This window comes from Heteronotia binoei, chromosome 9 (assembly GCF_032191835.1).
Source record: "Heteronotia binoei isolate CCM8104 ecotype False Entrance Well chromosome 9, APGP_CSIRO_Hbin_v1, whole genome shotgun sequence".
NCBI classification, from domain to species: domain Eukaryota; kingdom Metazoa; phylum Chordata; class Lepidosauria; order Squamata; family Gekkonidae; genus Heteronotia; species Heteronotia binoei.
Genome location: NC_083231.1, coordinates 95,990,395 through 96,014,020, shown reverse-complemented (window position 1 = coordinate 96,014,020; position 23,626 = coordinate 95,990,395). Strand labels below are relative to the sequence as shown.

General features: G+C 42.5%; 1 protein-coding gene across 2 annotated transcripts in view; it reads left to right on the top strand.

The window, feature by feature from the left end:
* BMPR1B (bone morphogenetic protein receptor type 1B) overlaps nt 1–23,626 on the top strand; it is a 232,440-nt gene that overhangs the window by 64,112 nt on the left and 144,702 nt on the right. The window lies entirely within an intron of this gene.

The window sequence follows — 23,626 nt, the reverse complement described above, 5'->3', positions numbered from 1 at the left end:
AAGCTGCATGTAATAGTGACAGATCCTTTGGTTTATACCCAGGTCTGTCTGCCCCAATCATATATATAACATGGAGAGTGTATTGGGGTCCAGTTTCTATGGTAAAAAGGTATTGCTGCACTATCCCCCCACCCACTGCTTATTCTCCATAGTCTGCTTGCTCCCTATGCTCAAGGATTTGCTTTGCAACCAAGCCAGTATTGGAAGTGCCTGGTGAGATAAGAAGAAAATGTGGAGAGGTTACTGCTCTCTTCACCTGTACATCCATTTTGGTGTAGAAACTGAGCCCTCCTGCTTTATACATGCTTTTTAGGATGGACCTGGTATCATATGTATGAAGATTATGCCTTATACTGACATACAAGGCTTCATAATTTTACTGGAAAAAATGGGAGAATGGTCAATATCAGCAAGTCTTGTAGGAAACAAGAGATTAGCTGTATGTATTTTAGGACAGGGAAATATATCTTTCTTAAATAACTGTAAAAAGAGCCCCGTGGCGCAGAGTGGTAGAGCTGCAATACTGCAGTCTGAGCTCTTTGCTCATGACCTGAGTTCGATCCTGGCAGAAGCTGGGTTCAGGTAGCCAGCTCAAAGTTGACTCAGCCTTCCATCCTTCCGAGGTCGGTAAAATGAGTACCCAGCTTGCTGGGGGGGGGGGGGGAAAGTGCAGATGACTGGGGAAGGCAATGGCAAACCACTTCATAAAAAGTCTGCCATGAAAACGTCATGATGTGATGCCACCCCAGAGTCGGAAACGACTGGTGCTTGCACAGAGGACTACCTTTTTAAAAAAGTAACTGTATGGCAGTTGAAAGGAAGTGAACTTTCAAATGTAGCAAAACCCCTCATCCAAAGAGCCATTTTATCATTGTATGAAGAAATCTGTAAACCATTTTTTGGAAGGAAGATAATTATCCTGAAACTCTTGAAATAAGGTGCATAAACATTGAAATTGCTCTCTCTAAAAACTGTATGCAGATTAATTTACTTGAACAAAATTTCACTCATTTATGTCTTAAAAGATAAGTGTGGGTGTTTTGAAGTGCTTTCAAATAAAGTTGCTCCAACATATGAAAGGCGACATTATCCAGTGACCAGCAGTGTAAGCAGTGTGCTATAAAGTCCTTGTTTCACATCCTTGCCACATCCTCAGTAACTAGTCTCAGGAAAGCTCTGAGTCCTTTCTAATAAAAATTTGTGTAATACTTGCTGAACAGTGGTCTAGAAAGTGCTCAAGGTATGAAGTTGGAAAAGAATAATTATCAATCATTTATTCAAAGATTAGATGAAAGAAAAAAGCCCCTGATTATTAAATGCATCTGTGACGGAAAGCAATGGGTTAACCCTAATCTGAAGACGCACAGGGCTGCGTCAGGTGACCTGAGGGTGGGGGCAAAGTGCTCAGAGCTCTCAGGGAGGGAAAGAAGTTGAGTGAGAGAAACTGCTGAGGCAGGAGTTCAGTCAGTTGATGTCTGACAGAGTGGAGGCCTGTCAGAGAAGTCTGTCAGTGGTGAAGTCTGACAGAGACTGAAAGGGTCAGTTCAGGCCTGGTAGAGGCTGAGAGGACAGCTGATCCTGTGAAGAAGCTGGAGACGGAGACGGGGAAGTCTTCCAGAGACTGCCAGCTTGACCAAACCAGCCAAGAGGGCTGTGTGTGTGTGAGTCAGTTAAGACCGGAATGGTCACAGACACCAGGAAACTACTCTGAAGATCTAGTGAGGAGGTTGAGGGAGTGGATGTGGGTCTGAGACACCAAGAAGGGCTGAGAGGAGAGACTCCAGTCGAGGGGTGAGACTAGACACATCGATCCCAAGAGGCCAGACCTTGGCTAGAGGTGGAGAGTGAGTTGAAGGGAAACTGTGAACCGTGTAACTGTGAAAGATCCAAGAAAGAAAAAGTGATTGTAAGCTTGAAACAACTGAACAACATATAAGCCTGTGTAAATATCTCCCATATCCCCAGTTTAAGACTTTTTGTTACAATAAATCTGTGGTTTAAGTTAAAGTTCTCGTGAGCCTATATATTTTGTGTAAAGAATAAACAAAGCTGCTGTGGTCCCATCAAAAGAAACAAGTAAAAATACCCCGAAGAGACTAAAATATAGAGATCCAGTGAGGCCTTGAGGCGGGCGCTGCTATAGCATCCTTATTTACCCCTTGGGCAAGCAGAAGGGTTAACTACTAAGTAACTCTTTCAAAGAAGTCCTGATGTTTTGCTTCATTGGATTTGTCAACCACAAAGGCTAGTATTTAGAGCCTAAGTTTTTTGTCATACTCAGTACCTATAAGAGACACCTCCATACTTGGTTATAGATTCTCTTCTGTACAGATTATAATGAGCATATTGGCTACAAACAAAACATAACAAAATGCTCATTTTTAGTAAGTCTTGAGAGTGAAGAGAGATGTATTTTCTTCATTCTGATCAGAAAGATTCTATGAAATGAGGTTTTTTTTTAAATACAAGTGTTAGTTCCATATAGCTGAAACCAGCTCATGAAAGGCAGTGGCTACTAATATTGTTGTATCTATGTTTTATCTTGTCTTTGTAAAGCTAAACACCACTATCCCTGCCAGACCCATGCAATGCTGTTGGGTATAATGTATGGTGGGTGAAGATCTTTTAAATATCATTCATTTTCATTCATCTTATTGGAAAGAATGAGAAGAATAAATATATTTTTCATCCAGATTTTCCACTAATTAGGCTGAAACAGTCCATCTTATACACATTTTTCAAAAGATTGAAACACTCCCCGCAACTATAAGGTATCAAGCTTTGTCCTTTAAAACATAGGTGTTTTGGTTGGGGAGAGATTGTGAGAGAACATCTTTCAACCAAAGGCTGTGGGACTGTACCTCCAGTCGGTTCTTTGAAGAACTTTTACCAATATGCATCTCCTAGTTCATGTATCATCTACCCACCAGCACTGGTGTTTAACCTATGCTAGGGATGGAAACTATTGCCTGGATGTAGGGCAAATATTATCTAAACCAGCCCTGTCATCTCTCAAGGTCAGCAGTAGTTAGAACTCTACACTGGAAAAGCCATTTCCATGTCCTGGTTCTCACCATTGCTTTTCTACCACATCAGCCATACATCTTTGTTGAAGTATTATATTCATCCTTAGGAGATGTTCATCAATTAGAATAATACTGAGATCTCCTAAGGTAACAGTTAATGAGTCTGTAATTTTAGGAGGGAAATGCTACTGATTTTTTTTAAAATAGCCCAGATATAATTAAAATAACACCCCCCCCCCCGAAGTTCTTCTATGGCATGGAATAGAGAATTGGTTTCTGATTTAGAACTTACTAAGTTATGTCCTGTTCAACATTATACATGCGCACCGGCAGTGCTTGGTCTTGCTCAACCCTTTGGAAAAATGACCGACTATTTATGTGATCTAGAAAGCTTCCGGCAATGGAGAGCATTTATGTTAGCAAGGATGAATGTCTTTTCCTTTATATGTTTTTTATGGCAGATTCCTCCAAATCCCATATAGTGAGAGAGTCTGTCCTCATGGGGTGAACAGCCCAGATTCCATCCAATGTATATTGCTGGACTGTCAGTTATATTCTAATCCCCGGAGATAACTGTTTGGAAATCTTTCTCTCCTTCCCTGTAACCTAGTGAATGGGATTGATTACCATCGCCTACTGAAAGATAATGAAATAGAAATCACAAGGGCTGTTAGTAAATTTCTGGAGAAGTCCATTAAAATCTATGCGGGGCATGTTTCACTATAAATTTTATTAGCTTATTGTTCTTAATCTTAGACTGTATATCTGTCCTTATTTCATGTTATGCCTGAGTATGCCAATAAAAGGTATGATGATGATGATGTATTAGTTTCTGTACACATGCAGAGCATGTTTTGTTTTGCCAGTTTGCATTTATGGACATTTGAATCTGCCTTATATTGCGTTCATATAGATCAGTATTATCTGTTGTGACTGCTCACAGGTCTAATGAGTCTTGAGGAGAGAGGTTTATCCCAACACCTCCTATCTGAGATGCTTTCTGCTTGGAACCTTCAAGGATCAATGCGTCCATGCTCAAGTCTCTGCTACCGGCTCTCCTACTCTGCTACTTGAGCATGTACGCGTTGATCTGTGATTGAATTCTTTGTACTGTGGCTCCAGTTAAAACAGCATCGAGAGAAGAAACAAACGAAACTGTAGGAAATCCAGGGAATACGGTCTTTTGAACTCTTTGTGAAAAGTTGTGCGGAACGATGCCCTTGTCTCCTCCCAGGTTCTGAACTGCTGGAAGCGGCTGAAGGCAGTGCCTCTGAGACGTGACTTTAGGAAACAGTTTGGGGGAGCATCATGTGGATGTTCATTCTATTATTTTGCTGTATGGACTTATTATAAACTGTGCACTAAATGTTTGTTTACACACTTTTTGTGTGAGAGTGATAATTCAACTGGTGAGGTTTTGAAGGATATATTGTGCTTAATACACTGGTACCTGTGCTATTGTATTACTTCTGGGATACATCTCTGGGCTTGCCAACACTTCACTGAAGCTGAAAATTTAGTTGGGGGATATATTCTTGAACAAAATAGATCTAAAGTAAAGCACATTATGCACCTAATGCATCCATCAGATAAAAAGGTGTAAGGGACGGAGATGGAAGTGTAGCAGTGTTTAGCTTTCTAATACTTGGCAAAGAGTCAGACTCAACTGTGTGTCTGAACAACAATACTTGGCCATGACTAAAACAATAAAAATAAAAATCCGAGCTTTTCATTATCTTAAATTCAAAATAGATTTAGGCTGATACATCCAATTTTGCTTTCCCAAGTGGGCACAAAGGTTCAGGGTCCATTTTCAAAAGAACTATAATTTCATTTATTATTTGTACCCTCATTTCATTCACTGGAGAGCCAGCTTGGTGTAGTGGTTAAGTGTGCGGACTCTTATCTGGAAGAACCGGGTTTGATTCCCCACTCCTCCACTTGCACCTGCTAGCATGGCCTTGGGTCAGCCATAGCTTCGGAATGGAGGGCGGGATATAAATCCAGTATCATCATCATCATCATCATCATCATCATCATCATCTTCTTCTTCTTCTTCTTCTTCTTCTTCTTCTTCTTCTTCTTCTTCTTCTTCTTCTTCTTCTTCTTCTTCTTCTTCTTCTTCTTCTTCTTCTTCTTCTTCTTCTTCTTCTTCTTCTTCTTCTTCTTCTTCTTCTTCTTCTTCTTCTTCTTCTTCTTCTTCTTCTTCTTCTTCTTCACTGTATGCATGAAAACAAATGCTTTTTCCAGTGATGTAATAGATCACTGTGATTTTAAACAGCCTTTCTTAGCAATGTGAACAAAAAATACGGAAATTCAAACCTGGATCTCTCATATACCAAAACATTAGTGTATTTAAAAAAATGTATATAATCTTTCCATCCTGTTGTTACTGCATTGTTTTCTGCTGATGCGATGCTGTTTTTTTTGCATTGTATCTTCACTCTGTATCATGTCTGGTATAGTAGTCTTGTACAGGGCTTTCTTTATAGAAAAAGCCCAGCAAGAACTCATTTGCATATTAGGCCACACCCCCGACATCACCATTTTTTTCACGCAGGGCTTTTTGTAGAAAAATCTTAACAGGACCTCACTTGCATATTAGGCCATACCCCTGGCACCATTTTAGCCGGAACTGCATTCCTGTGCATTCTTGCTCCCAAAAAAGTCCTGGTCTTGACCAAACTTATGTAATTTTCATTATTATATGTCATCATATTGATTGTATCTGTATAGATTGTGTAATCCACTTTGAGTCTGGGGAATTATAGTAAATAAATAAATATTGACTGCAAATACAAGTTCTGATTTGACTTAGTATGAATTGATCTTTCAGGACAGAGATATGTGGATTCTCAAAGATTAACTGTTTTAGCCTTCCGTTTCCTATCTTTTTAAAACTGGCTCCAGGGTTTTCTTAGAGGATACTGACGCTGGAGTCCCCTCATGTGAGTTGCCCATTTCCGAGGTTATAGCTTTTTTTGTCGCCTGTGTAACTGCCAGATATGTAAGGTTCTCCCTTCCCTGGTTTGCAATGACTTGCTCCCATCTCTGCGTGGTTTATGCTGCTTTTCGCCCAGAGCTTCTCCATTACAAATTTCCTCTTTGCTTTCCACAGAACTGTCTAAAAATTCTTTAGTTAATGATGTCACTTTCTCCATCGCCAGCCAATAGCAACATCACTTCCTGTTGGCTAAAGGGAATTTACCAAGGCTTTTTATACCTAGTGGCTACCACAGCTAGCCGAGCTTCCTTATAAAAGGTGCAAAACAACATGTACCTGCATATTATCAGAGACATGGGGATATGCCATACAGAAATGCATCATAAATCAAGCTTTCTTCCAATTCCCTGTAATATATTTATTTCATTTTTCCCTGCCTTTCACCCCAGTGGGAACACAAAGCAGCGTACATCAATCTCCTCTCTTTCATTTTATCATCTCAACCAACTTGGAGAGTGTGTGACTGGCCCAAGGTCACCAGCGAGCTTCCTTGGCACAACTAGGAATTTCCAACCAGGGTCTTCCAGCTACTATTCCAACAGTCTTAACCAGTACACCACATCAACTGTCATGTTATTGGATAGGATGTGCTGTTATCAGCAACAGCTGATGAGTGTAGTGTAGTGGATAGCATGGTGGACTAGGATCCTGGGTGACTCATCTTCAAATTGCTGCTTCTATCATGGAAACTTAGTGGTTAACCTTGAGTCTATTACAAACTCTCAGCATGGCCTACCTCATAGAATTGTTGTTAGGGAATGGAGGAGGGGAGAATAATGTTCTAAGCTGCTGTGAAGTAGGGGTGTGCATTCGGTTCGGCTGAACTGTATAGACCACCGAATCACCCCTGATTCGGAAGTATACGGCACCGTATACTTCCGATTCCATTTTCAGGCTATTAAATGGGAGCCGTATATGGCTCCCCGTATACTTCCGTATAGATATTCGGAAGTATACGGAAGTCAATGGGAAAGGTGGGAAAGGAGCTTCTGCAGCCTCAGGGAGCTGCTTGCTTCCTTTCCCACCTTTGAAAGCCTTTTCTCGCCTCTCCCATAGCCTCCCTGGGATCAGGGAGGGAGGGGGAGGGGGAGAGGAGCCCCAGCAGCCAATTTGCCCTTATCTTACTTTAGTGAGAGGACTTTTAAAAGTGCAGTGTCCTTTTACTTTTCTTGATTTGGGTGGCTTGGATTTCTTGAGGTTAGAGTGAAGGTGTTTTTTGGGAGGGAAGAGTAAAGTTTCTGTATTGTTAAAAGTTAAGTTTTTTACTGTTTTAAAAGGATTATGTGTTTGATTTGTTGCTGCTGTGTTGTGCTGCTGCTGTTCCTTTTCTCTTCTGGTTCTGGTTCTTGCGGGGGGGGGTTGTTTGGCCTAATTTTCATTGTTTAAAAGGCCACTTTTTTAACAGTTGAGTTTCTTGGCCTTCTCATGTTGTCCCTTTTCCTGGTTCTGTTTTTTTTTTGGGGGGGAAAGCTGGCACCTGCGTGAGAGACCCAGAACCAGCAGGCTTGTTGTGCTTAGCCAGCGCTCCCCATGTTGTTTGGGGCAGGGCTGGAGAGCTGGCATCTGTAGATTGTGTGTTCTGTGGCAGGGAAGCTGGTACCTGGGTGAGAGACCCAGAACCAGCAGGCTTGTGCTTGGCCAGCTCTCCCCGTGTTGTTTGGGGCAGGGCTGGAGAGCTGGCATGTGGGTTTGCTGCAGCCAGGTCTGCAGAGCAGACCTTGAGCAGATTGTGTTTTGTGTGGCAGTGACGTTGGCAACTGGGTTTATATTGGTTCCAGGCCTGCAGGGTTCATAGCGTAGATAGAGGGATGTAGTGCATTTGGGTCCTATAGAGATTATCTGATGTGAAGTTAGGTTTGGCTTTGGGTGCCCCAGGAATTGGACCCCCTGGTCCAATTTTTTTTTGGCCTTGTGGGTTTTTTGTGGGATAGTGCCCTGAAGCTGCACAGCATTTGGGGGGCTCTCCTTAAAACCCCCTGCTCCCCAGAGCCACCTTTACCATGATAATTACAGTGGGGGAAGTGGCTCTAATTTTTTTTTCTCAGCATTGGGAGCAGTGTTCCTTTTGGGGTGCCCACTGATGGGTGCAGTCTTTTTGGGCCAGGGGGTTTTTATGCTAGGGAGTCCCCTGAAGCTGCCCTGCAGTTTTGAGGCCTCTCCCTCAAACCCCCCTCTGGCCAGAGCCACTTTCCCCACAGCAATTATAGTGGAGGAAGTGGCTAATTGGGCTTTCACCATCATTGGTGGCAATGGGCCTTTTGGGGAGCCCAAAGACAGGAACCCCCTGGCCCAATCTTTTTGGGACTTGGGGGTTTTATAGGGGAGAGTTCCCTGCGGATTCCCTGCAGTTTTTGGGGCTCTCCCTCAAACTCCCTGCCCCTCAGTAGCCTCTAATTATGCCCTACGTTGCCATTGATTTCAATGGCCCTTAGGGTATAATGGTGGGATAGGGGCACCCTCTTTGGGTGCCCCTGGAATAGGACCCCCTGGCCCAATCTTTTTGGGACTTGGAGGGTTTGTAGGGGAGAGTCCCTTGAAGGTCCCCTGCAAATTTGGGGGCTCTCCCTCAAAACCCCTCCCCTCCAGGCGGCTTCCAATATACCCTATTTTGCCATTGATTTCAATGGTCATAGGGTATAATGGGGCCGTATATTCGGAAATAGCCGCGCATCTACCGTATATGTGGCTATTCCGAGTATGGTAATAGGAAGTACACAGTATTCCGTATCTTTTTGGCCCCGTGTATTTCCGAATCCGTGTAATTCCGTATTTTTTTTTTGCACACCCCTACTGTGAAGTCCCTGGTGTGGGGAGAAAAGTTGGATATCAATAGAGAAATGCATGAATGCATAAAAGTCCTTCACCTTGGACTTGGACACAGGGAAAAGTTAACTAAAGGGAAAAGGCACAGACAAACTGATTTTGTATGCAAACACAAAGAAAAATAAAAGTGTTATTTCAGTTATAATTTATCCTGAAATGAGGTGAGAGAAAGCACACAATCTTCTGTGTTGTGTTGGTTGAAAAGAAGCAGATGACATCAGGGTTACTACTACTGCGTGGACAAACCCAAGACCCACATTGGAAGCAATTTGGGGCATTTTGGCTTTTCTTAACAACCACAGTCTTTCTAATCAACATGCTTGTAAGAACCATTGAATTGAAGAATGTAAGAACCATTGAAGCCATCAAAGACTCTTAATCACATTCTTCCTTTTAATAGTTACCCCCCCAAAAAACAAACAATCATAAGCATCCAGTGATATTTGACACAAATGCTATGATCTGGTAAAAACACGTTAAAATTTAGTGATGGAATAATTTGGAAGATTACTCTTATCTTCTTATTTTGAATCTGTGCACTTCTCAAGAGGTGGGAAAGTATAGAAAGAGATGAGTTATTTTGTTCTTAAGGAACCAATTTACACATGCAGCCAAGAAAACTGAATTGGCTCCGTACCTTTTTCTTTGAACTATGCATAGTATGATTAAAGTCCTTTGGCTTGCTATGATAAATTGACTCTTGAGAAATAGCCTTCTCTCTCAGCAGGAGTCCAGCTATACTAATTTTTCTATATCCTTCATGGTCCAGATCACGTTTCCATAAGACAAAAAAAAAAAGTATTATTATATGTTTAAAGGTTTTTTTTTTTTTAATTTCCCCTGAAGGTCAGGATATCATTTGCTTGGTGCCAGATCACTACAGCAGGACCTGAGGCTTTTGTTGAAAATTGAAAGAAACCAATGAGTTAAGGTTATTATAGATCTCCCTACTCTAAAAGTGTGAAGCATGGCTTTTAATTAACAAACACATTTTCCCTGTGTCTTGACTTGGAAAATTGCATGGTAGTGTACCTACTTGGGTTAGTTGACTATTCTTCACTTTTTAGGAGCTACGTGCAATATCTATTTTCCTTGCTTTCTGACATTCTGTGCCATTGTTAACAAGCTGTGACAAATCAGCATATGTAGCTGCAAGCAAAGAAACCAGCATTTCTGAAAAGCAAGGAAGTCCTACATTCTCGCCATCTCCCCTATCGCTATATCCTGTTGACGTTTACTAACTTTCTGAAATGTGATTTTCATGTTTATTGCTGGTTCTGCACTGGTAAATCAAGTTTGGCAGGTCATGCATTAGTTGGAGGAAACAGACTGACCCAGGATGCAGAGTTCTGGTAAACCTTTTGAAGGCTATTTTCTCTTGCCCCCCTCCCATATTATAATGAATTTCATTACAAAGTGTGCAACCTAGTTAGTTAATTATTAATGAGAAACATTCAAGAGTTATAGTTTCTAAGTCTTTTCTTTGTGTGTGTGGTGCCAACTTACAAACTAGAGCTGTTACGCTAATATGTAGATCAGGGGTGTCAAACTCATGGGGAGGGGCGGTTGCTCAGTGGTAGAGCATCTGCTTGGTAAGCAGAAGGTCCCAGGTTCAATCCCCGGCATCTCCAAAGGGTCCAGGCAAATAGGTGTGAAAAACCTCAGCTTGAGACCCTGGAGAGCCGCTGCCAGTCTGAGTAGACAATACTGACTTTGATGGACCAAGGGTCTGATTCAGTAGAAGGCAGCTTTATATGTGCGCTTATATATATATTTGTTATGAGGGCCGAATCTGACATAAATGAGACCTTGAGGTTGAGTCGAGCCATGTTGGGTCGGACCATGTGCGTTCCTATTTAAGATTAGGTAGCAGAGATATAAATTTTATAAAAAACACAGACAGGCAAACATATTTTTTTTTAAAAACTTAAAACATGTTTAAAACGTTAGCATTCATTGGTCTTAAGGATGCTTTCTTTGTATTTCTCCCATGGGATCCATGGAACTGGGCAAAGGAAGCTCTGGCTCTTTCCTTCCTTCCCCAGGGGACTGGGGGGGAGGAGCCTCAGCCAATAGAGAAAATAGAGGTTTTGCTCTGTAGTTCCTGAGCAATTGAGCAAGCCTTGCAAGGCAAGCTGTTATTCAGAAGGAAGCAAGATATAGGGAGAAAGAAGCAGATGACAGCCAGTTGCTCGGGGGCCTGATTTGGCCTCCAAACTACATATTTGACACCCCTGATGTAGATTATCAACACAGAAATTTGTTAGCCAGGCTCTAGGTTTTTGGCTTGGCCATCATCTGAAATTGTTAACTTGAAATTGATTATTTGGTTGTTTTTAGCTAGTTGTTTTAAAGTTATGTAATTGTTTTATTGATGTGATGTGCCCTGAGCCTGTTTCAGGAAGGATGGGATAGAAATGTAAATTAATACATAATAAATAAACAGATGAAATATTGGAAGGGTGTCGTGGGGGAAAAGAGAGCAAGTGCGAGCTCAAGCAGAGGAAGGAATGGAGAAGAGATGAGGTCTTCATGGGGGAGTACAGTCTTCCTTCCTGTTCCCTTTGAGTAACAGTTGAAATCAATTGTGATCATAATGGAATTAGATCACTGAGATAAGAGCATGACAGGGAAGTGCAGCTTTTGATTCCTCCCTAGTCCAGTGCCTGCAACCCCGCCAAGTTTCCTTTCACCTTAATAGATTAGTCCATATTGCGTAGGTTGCAGATGTCTTGAGAGGGGCATGTAAAATCAATTTCAAAGTGCTCTAGAAATGCCTTTAGGTCAAGTCACTTTCAGTTGTCTTTTGGAGTCATTTGGTGTGATTTTATTTCACCTATCCTGTCTTTTTGTAGTGCGCTATAATTTAGATTATCTAAGGTAATATTGGTAATTTGTGGTACAACAACCTGCTGGGCCCTTGTTTTAATCTTGGGGAATAAGGGATCTACTCAGCTGGCCCCAATCTCAACTGCTAAATATCAATGAGTTCACCAGATTTATCCCACATTTCTTTTCATAAGTAGGTTTACTCTCGCTATTACTAGCAGACCTGCAATGAGACTTTTTGTTCCAAATCTAAAATCTTTTTTCCTATTCCCTGTTGAATCTGGAAATAGAGAAACTTTAGAAACCTATGAGTCATTCTTAAAGCAAGTTAGGAGACAGCATGGTGTAATGATAAGAATTCTGGACTAGAGTCTGAGAGACCCAAAAATCCACAGTCCGCCATGGTAGTTCACTAAGTGACCATGGGTACACAGATTTGCCTATTTTACCAGGTTGTTTTCTCATGAGCCAGCAGGTTCTTAAGAAGAACAGGAGCATGGAATTTAGCAAAATATTCCCAGATACCTGACTATGATATGTATATACAGATGTCATTTTGTAGAAAAATAGGTGGTGGAGTTCATCCAGGGATTGTTATGCAGTTGCACATACTATTCAATGGACAAGGAGGTGGAACTCTCAGAAGGAGGAGGAGGAACTCTCAGAAAGGTTCAGGAGCTGTGCTTCTGTGAATCTGAGGCCTGTGTATATATGGGCTTTGTATCTCCATTTGCAAAGGTCTTGGATAACGAGACTTAAAAAGACCTCCAGTTGGAAAGCTGCTGCCAGTTGGAGCTGAGACAGAAAGACCAGTAATCCAATGGTAACAAGGCAGTTCCTTATATTCAGTCTGACCTTGAGCTTCAGTTGTATTTATTTTTAATCTTTCTACCCATACTCTTCAGCCCACCCATGGGTTCTTCTGGTGGCTTACAGCTCTGTAACGGTTGGAGTGAGAGTGCAAAACATCCCAAAAAGAATGCTGTCTTTGCTTGTTAGCACAGGTCCACCCTAGATGGGTTTTTATTTAAAACCTCTAACACCTTGATCCTATCATCTTTGACAGAGATCCACAAAGACTCTTTATGAACCTGCATGGGCTTTGGTGAGCACTGCGGTACTTTTTCCTTTACCTCTGAATAGTAGACCAAAGGGAGCTGATTTAGTTTTCAAAACGGGAAGATACTGACGGGAATGCCACTTGGGGGTGTGAATGTGTCTGTGGATCTTCCCCAGGATGTGCTGGATCGTGGTTGGAAGTTCGATTGACATTTATTGAACTTAAAGCAGCATACCTAGGGTAACAGCTTAAATTTAAGAGCAATGTTTTAGAATTACTGACATTTATATGACCCTCCTTTACAAAAATGGCCAAGTAGAATCTATTTCTGGTTTAAACTAATTCTACATACTCCCTCTTGTGGCTAGAATAGGAGAAAAAAAACCCTGTTGGCACAGTTTTATTTTCAGATACCCAAGAATATAAAATCAACAGCATGAATGTTCCTAAGCCTCTTGGATTTTTACCAGTGTACATACAGAAGTAAACATGAGAAGCTTGCAATTTAGAATTAATTTTGCCAAATAAAATAAAATAAAAAAATGTAGTGTACATTGCCATCCTAAGCAGAACGACACCTTTCTAAGTGCATTGAAGTCAGTGGGCTTAGAGGAGTGTAACTCTACTTAGGACAGCATGGCTAACGTATGAATAACAAGGTAAATATATACATGTTTAAATAAAAGCCAGCCCTTGGGTGAACTTAGGATTTTGCAGTTGATCTGAAGTCCTTTCTCATCCCAACGGGGCAGAAATGTAAAAGAGGTGGAACCAACATTCTCAGCTTTAAAGAGAACCAGTGAAGCTTCAACAAGCCTTAGGGCTGAGCAGAACAGCTCACCATGCACAGTGCCCTGTGAAGAGGAAAAGGTCAGGCCATGATTCCCTCTGCAAACTTCCCCTTGCCTCCACTCAAATCTAAGAGGAAGATAGTGATGAGCTAAGCAAAACAATAGCTTTCGGTGGAAACTTTCATAGAATGTTTTAATCTTATGCACTCCATTTTATCAGGGTGAAAAGAGCCATTCATTTTACATTGGAGGAGACTCTTTGACTGTTTCTTGCTCTTAATAACAGGATAAATATGAATATGCACTTTCAGAAGGGAGATGCCATTATGTGCTGTTCCACAAATGTGTATGCCCTTGTGCAAGAGGAGAAATTGGGCTTATTTTCCTGCATTGCCCCTTCTATGATATTCTCAGAGATGCATTTATCACTCTTCTAAAAAACCCCTGAAGAAGATTAGAGGAGTGGTATACCACTTCCTTCTAGCAGACCTTGAGCCTGGAACCATGACAGAGTGTTCGGCTACTAGAGTTTAACCGAGGTTTAGTACTGGTTCAGTGAAAACGTATGGAATTCACTTCCACAGGAGGTGGTGGCAGCTACATGCATAGATGGCTTCAAATAAACATATGGAGCAGAGGTCTATCAGTGGCTATTAGTCACAGGGTATAGATGGAACTCTTTGTCTGGGACGGTGATGCTCTGTATTCTTAGTGCTTTGGAGGGAGCAACAGTGGGAGGGCTTCTGGTGTCCTGGCCCCACAGGCGGACCTCCTGATGGCACCTGGGTTTCTTTGGCCGCTGTGTGACAGAATGTTGGACTGGATGGGCCATTGGTCTGATTCATCATAGCTTCTCTTATGTTCTTATCTGTTATTTTTGTACTTTTTTACGGAACAGTTTTCTGTAAACATTTTGGATTGGATTTGGATTTATAGCCCGCCTTATACTCTGAATCTCAGAGTGGTCATAAACTCCTTTACCTCCCCCCTCTCCACAACAGACACCCTGTGAGGTAGGTGGGGCTAAGAGAGCTCTTACAGCAGCTGCCCTTTCAAGGACAACTCCTACAAAAACTATGGCTGACCCAAGGCCATTCCAGCAGGTACAAGTGGAGAAGTGGGGAATCAAACCCGGTTCTCCCAGATAAGAGTCCGCACACTAAACTATTACACCAAACTGACTCTTTTGCTGATGTATGTTTTATTCTGCTGATCAGTGACCATAATAAATGGTTTATTGATGTTTTGAATAATTCAGAAAGTAGGAATCAACAGATTCCTAATTTAGAAAAAGCTCAAACTTTTCCTGCTGATGACCAATTCATCCTTATTTTAAAGAGGGCACTGTACAACATGTGGCTCCAAAGTTAAGATCTAGCAGATGTTCTGGAGAGCAGGCTATGCAGAGGGTGCAAAGATCTCATGTTCTCAGAAAAATTCTTAGATTTCTGAAAGACCTTTAAAGAGCTAGTACAGATGTTTAAGTGAACGCTGTGCTCTTTGTATTTTCTAAAGAAGCTGCAAAAATAACCCATTTCAAACTGAAAACATAAAATTGGTTTCATACCATAGAGGAAGCCAATGAAATGGAAACCACATGGGAAGCTATGAGTACATCTGGTAAGAAAGGCTATAAGAAAGCATCCTGATGGTTGCCTGCAATTCATTATATTATTATCTCCACCAAACCTACCTAGACTCTGTCAATTAGGTCAACGTTCTTATGAAAATTGAATAACATTTGTCTGTGGATAAAGTCTAAAGTAATACTAAGTAAAGAGAGGTAGTCAGTGAGGAACACTTATGCACATGTACATTCAGGACCAATTAATTATGTACTCTGATTGTTGTGTACAGTAAATTAATGATGAAGTCAACACCTGATGATTTTGCAGGTCAGCATGATTGTGGGTCACATTTTTGCTCAATGCACCATAACGGTTTTACACTCTTGGCTTAAATTTCAAACTTCAGATTCTTCACACAGCACATTCTAGGATACTGTTCAAAGGATAAGAGGCAGCAAAGTGGAATGGGTAAAATTCTTTAAGAGCAGAATAGTTTGGATAAGGTTGTATATACTAAGCACCATCAGGTTGATTTATGGTGACCCTATAAATGACCTCCAATATATCCTATCATTAACAGCCGTATTCAGGTCTTGTAAATGAAGGGCCATGGTTTCCTCAAATGAGTCAGTCCATCTCATGTTGGGTTGGTAAGGTTCTAGAGATGGTGAAATTTGGGAAATCCAGGTCTGGGTCCTTAAAAACTAAAATGTGGAATTCACTGCCAGAGGATGTTGTGATGGCTACATGAATAAATAGCTTTGAAAGGGGGTTGAATTCATGGAGGATAGGTCTATCAGTGACTACTAACCAGGGCTTTTTTGGTAGAAAAAACCCTATCAGGTACTCATTAGCATATTAGGCCATATACCCCTGATGTAACCATTGTTTCGCAAAGGGCTTTTTTGGTAGGAAAAACCCAGCAGGAACTCATTTGCATATTAGGCCACACCCCCTGATACCAAGCCAGCCAGAACTGTGTTCCTGTGCATTCCTGCTCAAAAAAAAAAAAAAAAAAGCTCTGCTACTAACACTGGTAACTGGGGAGAACCTCCACATTCAGAGGCACTAAACATCTGAACCACAGAGCCAGGAGGCAATATCATGGGAACATTTTGACTTCTGTGTCCTGTTGTTGGCCCTCCAGAGGAACTGCTTGGCACTGTTTGAGACAGGTTGCTGGATTAGATGGACTACTGGTCTGATCCAGTAGGACTCTTCATATGTTCTTAAAATATGTTTGCTTCAGCCTACTAAAATCTCAGTCTGTGTACACCTTTTGCTGGATCTTGTTTCTCCTTATTAGAATCAGCTATTGAACACCCAGAGGCATTTGGGCCTTTTAGATCTGATTGTTATGGTATCTGTAGTGGGCTAAATCTGACTGTGTACAGGTATTCAATTTCACCTGCAAACTGTGACTCCTACCACATAATCACACATGGCTGCTATAGAAACAAAGCTGTTTTAGAACGCATTAGAGGAGAAAAGGCTATATTCTAATAAGGACAAATTTAGGTGCAGTGAACTTTCAAAGGTACATTTATATATGCTTTCTGCTTGCCTGCCAAAGACTATTTATGCTACAAGTGCAATAAGGCATTTCTTTTTTATTCAAGGCTATCATAAATCATCTGTAATAAAGATACCTGATGCTTAAAGGATTACATTTTTATCTTTTCTCTGTACTACGTCTGGCTGTTCAGTAACAAATATATACTGAGCTATTCAGAGGAATGCTATGTTAATATTCTTAAGACCTTAATATCTGAAACTTTTTTCTATTGTCAATTTTGAAGAAACTAATGTAATAGTTTGAGCAGATTTCTTGCAGAAAATGTCTGTGGGGTGGAGTTTCCAGGTGGTCATTTTTATTTCAGAAGAAAAGCTATATGAAAGCTTGCTTTCTTCTCCCAGCAAAATCAGGATTGTGCAGCCCAATGATAGCCTCCTAGGTGAGCATTTGGCAGGCATTTATATTGGGTGCTTTGTTTAGGAACAGTCCATCAGGTATTAAGAAGGCCTTAAAATTATTGTCACAGTGTTTCTCTGAGTAGTTCAGCAGCAATGCTCCCTCTAACCTGTGGAGTCTTGTGAGCAAAAATTCTACTTTGTGAGCTACTGTCATTAAAGTTGTGAGCAAATGATTTGGCCACTGGATAAATTAGTTTGCTCTAGGGCAATGGTCCCCAAACTTTTTGGCACCAGGGACTGGTTTTGCCGCCCCCTCCCTTTCCCAATGCTGCACCATGCTTCACCCCACCTGCTTATTGCAACGCGGCACCACACTCCATCACCCCGCCACACGATGAGGCTCGGCTCCCCACCACCACCATGGCTTGTCCCCTCCCTTCCTTTCCCCAGTGCCGCACCATGCTCTGCCCTCCTCCCCCACCTGCGCTATCAGAGGAGGCTCAGAGTTGGACCTACCCACTTCGACAAGGCCCGGGCTGATTCTAAGTTGTTTGAAGAGCAGGCTGGAGGAGGAGTTTCACCCCCTTCCTCATTTCCGGAAGTGGGGGGGGGGGGAAGCCTCCTTCAGTGCAGTATTCAAATAACTTAGAATCAGCCTGGGTCCTGCCGAAGTGGCCCAGGCCTTGTTGCGGCGCCCCTCTGATCACGTGGGGGGCGGACGATGGGGTTCAGCTCTACTCACTTTGGCAGGGTCTGGGCTGATTCTAAGTTATTTGAAGAGCACTCTGAAGGAGGCTTCTCCCCCTCCCCCTTAACTTCCAGAAGTGAGGGAGGGGCAAAACTCCCCCTCTTCCAGCCTGTTCTTCAAACAACTTAGAATCAGCCTGGACCCTGTCAAAGTGGGTAGGGCCAACTCTGAGCCTTATTGTTCCTCTGATCGCATGGGTGGGGGAGGGGGGTGGATAGCACGGCACTGGGGAAAGGAAGGGAGAGGACGGTCTCTGGCGGTGGTGGGGAGCTGAGCCCCGACATGCGGGGTGGGTGACAGAGTGGCATGTTGTGGTGCTGTGGAGGGCACGGGGCGGTGGCAGCGGAGGGGGGGGGGTGGAGGGCAGGGAATGGCGGCCCAGTTGCTAACAGGCCGAGGACTGGTACTGGTCCGCAGCCCGGGGTTTGGGAACCCCTGCTCTAGGACCATCCTTTCTGAGCTAAGTCAAAAAATGTGTGAGCCGGAGGCTCAAAAACTGTGAGCTAGCTTACACTAACTCAGCTTAGAGGGACACTGCTCAGCACGTTTGTTATTGGATTAATGGAATTGTGCTCTTGCGATTCATATTATTTTAATGTTTTATTTAAAATGTTTCATGCCGCCTTTCCACCCTATCAGGCTTTTCAAGATGGTGAACTCGAGACCATTCAATAAAAAATCATGAGCATACAACATCAGAACCAGGAGGGAAGCCAATAGTCATTATTGAGGGTATGTGGAATGAAAAATGTCTTCACCTGCTGGCAGAAGACACTGATAGAGGGAGATAGATGAGGGAGAGTTTAGGAGAGAGAATTTAGGAGCCATGACTGAGAATGCCCTTTCTCAGGTTGCTATTCATCTGGCCTCAGATGGCAGAATTAACTGGAGCAGGGCCTCCAAAGATGATTGGAATGAAATGAGGAAGGATCTGTAAAACTGCTGTGAGCTGTATCCTAAAAAGTGGCTCTTAGAAAGGAGTAAGTGCCACCTATTTATAGCTTGATCAGTTTTCAGATGATTGTCCATTTCACACATGCAAGAGAATAAGATGGGAGAACTCATATAAAGTTCATATTTTGAGGTGTAACCTTTGCATAACATGGACCTGGCTTATGTGACCAAGACCTGGACTAGAGAGGGTGAATCAGTCACCTTGCAAGACCTAGCACTGCCCGCCCCCCCCCCCCCCCCCCGGCTGCCAGTTTCTCAGTCCTGAGTTCAGGGGCAGGGTGGGTGGGTTTGCAATACTTAATTCAGGAGGATTACTCCTTCGAACCACTCCCCATCCCAAAGATTACTGGTATTGATGGTCTTGACCTGATGTGAGATGCTGAGGAGATCTTGGCCATATGTCTGATGTATTGATCACCTATCACACCAGCAGATGGCTTACTGAGCCTATTGGAGGCAGTAGCTGAATGGGCCTTGGAGTTACCAAAGTTGTTAATACTTTGGGATTTCAACATTCATGCTGATGAGACTGCTGCCTCCATTCAGGCATCAGACCTGGTGGCTTCCATGGCAGCACTAGGGCTTTCCCAGTTTGTATCAGGTCTCAAACATGGAGCAGGCCACAGTTTGGTATGGGGATGGAGGTGGATTTGGCTTTGAAGGAGGAAGTACCATGGTCTTGAGGGCCCAGCTGGGTGTTTTGACCTCCCAGTCTAGGTGACAAGTTGATTTACACTCCACTGTGGAGACTAATGGACCCAATTGGGTTCCAGAATGCTCTGTGGGATCTGATGCCTTCTGGCAACTCATTGGATGAACTGATAGAGGACTAAAACTTCTGTCTCTCTGAAGTCATTGATAAAGTTGCTCCCAATGTCCTCTACGTTACCAGCAAATGTCATCCCCGTGGTACACTACAGAACTCAAGGGGATAAAATGGGAACTTAGATGACTTGAGTGAGTTTTGTGGTGTTCCTGTGGTGAAGCTGCAATAATGTCATATAGGACGCTTATTAAATCCTGTGAGGTAGCAGTGAAGGCTACGGAGAGAGAATTCTACTCAGCCTCCATCTTGCCCACTAGCTCTTGCCCAGCACAATTCTTTAGGGTAATTATATTCTTGACATCCCTCACAAAGAGAAATTTTTAAAAAATTAGTGATATGGCCATTTGCTGTGAGGCATTTAAGAGCCCCATGGCTCAGAGTGGTAAAGCTGCAGCACTGCGGTTGGAGCCCTCTGCTCACAATCTGAGTTCGTTTCCAGCGGAAGCTGGTTCAGGTAGCCAGCTCAAGGTTGACTCCGCCTTCCATCCTTCCGAGGTCGGTAAAATGAGTACCCAGCTTGCTGGGGGGAAAGTGTAACGACCGGGGAAGGCAGTGGCAAACCACCTCGTAAAAAGGTCTGCCGTGAAAATGTTGTGAAAGCAGCGTCATCCCAGAGTCGAAAACGACTGGTGCTTGCACAGGGGACCTTTCCTTTCCTGTGAGGCATTAGCAAGCTTTTCACAAAGTTTTGTCACTCCACTGTGATGTATCCGCCAGTGTTGACCAAGTTCATCATAATGTGCTATAAAGAATATATTTAAATATCTATAACTACATTATGGCCTAGGACCTGCCTACCTTAGGGACCATCTCTCCCCACATATTCCCCAGAGAGTACTGAGATCGGGCTCTCAAAATCTTCTTGCTATCCCCGGGCCAAAGGAGGCCAGACTGAAATCCACCAGGGACAGGGCCTTTTCTGTAACGGCTCCTTGCTGGTGGAACCGGCTGCCGGAAGAGGTGAGGGCCCTGCGGGACCTTGGCCGGTTTCGCAGGGCCTGTAAGACAGCCCTCTTCCGGCTGGCCTATAATTAACTGGCATTAGAAATTCTATAGAAGGTTCAGTGTAGTATTTTGATAGATCGCTGTTTAAATGTTTTATTATTTTACTGTTTTAACTGTTGTAATTGATGTATTTTAAATTTAAAATTCTATGTTAGATTTTTTATGTTGTGTGCCACCCTGAGCCACTTCGGTGGGAAGGGCGGGATATAAATTGAAATAAACTTAAACTTAAACATTTTCAAAATCCACTATTAAGATAGCCCATGATTTATCCCCAGTCATTAAAACAAAATGTCTTGCATGGTCTTAGAATGAAAAACCATGAAAGAAAAGAATCTCAGACCTGGAACCAAAAATGCCTCTCCTTATAAGGAGTTGCTCTTATGAGTGCAGAAATAGCAAAGTGGTTTTGGTAATTCTAACAATTCAGTGTGATCAGGGAGAACACATTGCCATCTCAAAAGCTCACCAGCTCCACCTACTTGTATCTTGAGGAAACATACCTCCGGTTGGTACCAACTATCAACCGACTGACCGCGTGGTCTTAAGCAGAGGTATGTGCTTCTAAACCCACTGACTTCATTGGAGCTAAAATGCTGCACTCTGTTTAGGATTGCTCTTCAAGTTGGCTATATTTCTTTGCAGGCCTTCTATTTTGTTACCAACCTGATAAAGGCTTCTGTTATGTTTTCAAGGGGAAAAAAAAGAATAGTTACATATGTATTCAGTTGCTTAGAGTGAGTTAAACTGGGCTTTAATAGCTCTGAAGCACGCAAGCAATGTGCTTAGGAAGTTCTGCATTTATTTTCATCGATTTTGTATTAATATTGGAATAGAGACAATAACATCTTTAGTGTTTTCAGAGCTGTGAAAACAGGCTTGTTGCAAACTCTGCTGTTGAAGGGCTGGTCATACTGACAGTATTTAATATTTTGTAGACTCGTTCTTTCAAACATCTGTCCCTCATTTAAAACATTTTAAGAGCAGAAGTCTCAGAATAGTGTGGATGAAGTGATAGCTGTTTATAGCATAATGCAACTTCTGCAACTGAAAATGCGGGGTGGGGGGGCAGCATGCTGGCATTTCTGTGAGAGGGAAATGAGCCATCAGTTGTGATATGGATCATTGACCCTTCTAGCTCCTGTAAATATATGGAACTTTCCTGTTGAAATGACTTGAGGCCTTGCTCTTGCCAAGAACACATTTATAAGAATATTAATACGGCTGATGTATGAAAGCATTCTAAAATAAATATGGAAGACTTGGAGAAACCTGAACAAAGAAGAAGGGCTGTGTGTGTCTTTGCTTTCTATGACACATCCTGGGTCAAATTAAAACCATACCATTTTATTGAGCAGGATTTTGCAATTAAATGGAAGGCTGTTTTTCTTTGCAACTATGTTATAGTCAAGTGTTTACGTTCTAAGTGGTACCTTAAGGATGTTTTCCAGCTATGCCATGTGAGGCAACTGGCCCCTTCCTGTTTCGGCCTGACCTAGCCACAACAGTCCATGCAGTGGTCACTTCTTGGTTGGACTACTGTAACTTGCTCTATGCTGGCCTATGCTTGAGACTGTTCTGGAAACACCAACTGGTCCAGAATACAGCAGTGCGAGTCCTGACTGGAACATCATGGACAGCACACATTCAACCTTTGTTATGTTAGCTGCACTGGCTTCCAGTGGAGTGCTGAGCCAGGTTCAAGGTTTTGGTATTGACCTTTAAAGCTTTGGGTGGCCAGGGACCCATATAGAACCATCTGATCCCCAGCCTAAAAGAAGTCTAGGTATCCTTGGCCTACCTCCCTAGTAGAACTCTGTGCTGAATAGCATCCGTGCACTGCAGGACCTAATGCAGTTCCTCAGGGCATGGAAGGCAGAAATATATCCACTAGGCTTTTGATTGAGGACAGTGACAGATGTCATCCTACTGATACTCCCTCCTCTCCCTCTCCTTTTTTCTTTCTGCCCCTTTCCACCTTCTTGTGGGGGTAATGATAAAGTTTGGAATCTGAAATTGAAGTGTTTTTATCTGTAGATTATTTAAATTGTTTTATTATTTATGAATGTTTTATCATTATGTTGCTCACTGCCTTGAGCCATGTATATTCAGGGGTAGGGTAGTCTATAAACTGAAACTGTAAATAAATAAATAAATAAAAAAGACCTGCTTTCACCAGAGTCATAACGTTATTCTATCTACCCCAGTGTTATATGCTGTGACTGACTGTGGCTCTCAGAGGTCTCAAGCAGGACAATATTTCATCTTTGTTTCATTTATTTTAAAAAAGAAAGAAATGGAAATGACAGAGACTGAAATAGGGACCTCCTTAATGCAAAGTGATCTCTCTGCCCATATCTCTCTCTCTCTCTCTCTCTCTCTCTCTCTCACACACACACACACACACACACACACTCTTTTAAATCTGATGTATGCTGTGCCTCAGATCTAGGACGGAATGATCTGTGCATCCATCACTACTTTCATAATTCTGTCTTGGAGGAGATAGGGCGTCCAACAGAAAGTCTAAAAATAACGCCTCCCTTCATTTGCCTGTCACAAAGTCAGCTTCATAACAGCAACTGGTTTTATCAGCAGGCTGGAATGCTGGGCTGCAGACATTTTAAACCACTCACAGGTTGAGGGAAGAGGTTTGCAGTGGCAATCAGGAACACAGAGGGTAGTCTACCTATGCAGGAGAATGAGGTGTCACAGTCCTGAGATAGTACCACTACTGGAGCTTACAGTAGGCCCTGTACTAAGACTCCTGTAAGCTCCAGGAGGATTGGCTACATCAGGGGTGTGTGGCCTAATATGCAAAGGAATTTCTGCTACCAAAAAAGCCCTGGTTGTTGTGGTGATTAATCAAGGTGGCCTGTAGATATTTTTTACAGCAATTATGGGTCTGAAATAAACCTCCAACTGAAGCAAATATTAAAACCTATGTATTTTAGTGTGCAATTTGTGTGTTTGTTACAGTGTGGAAAAGGAATGGCCCTGCAAATAAAATCACCTTTACTCACCATTGAAGAAAGTTATTTGACTGATCTACAAAGCCTGTGTGCTGAACCATTCACC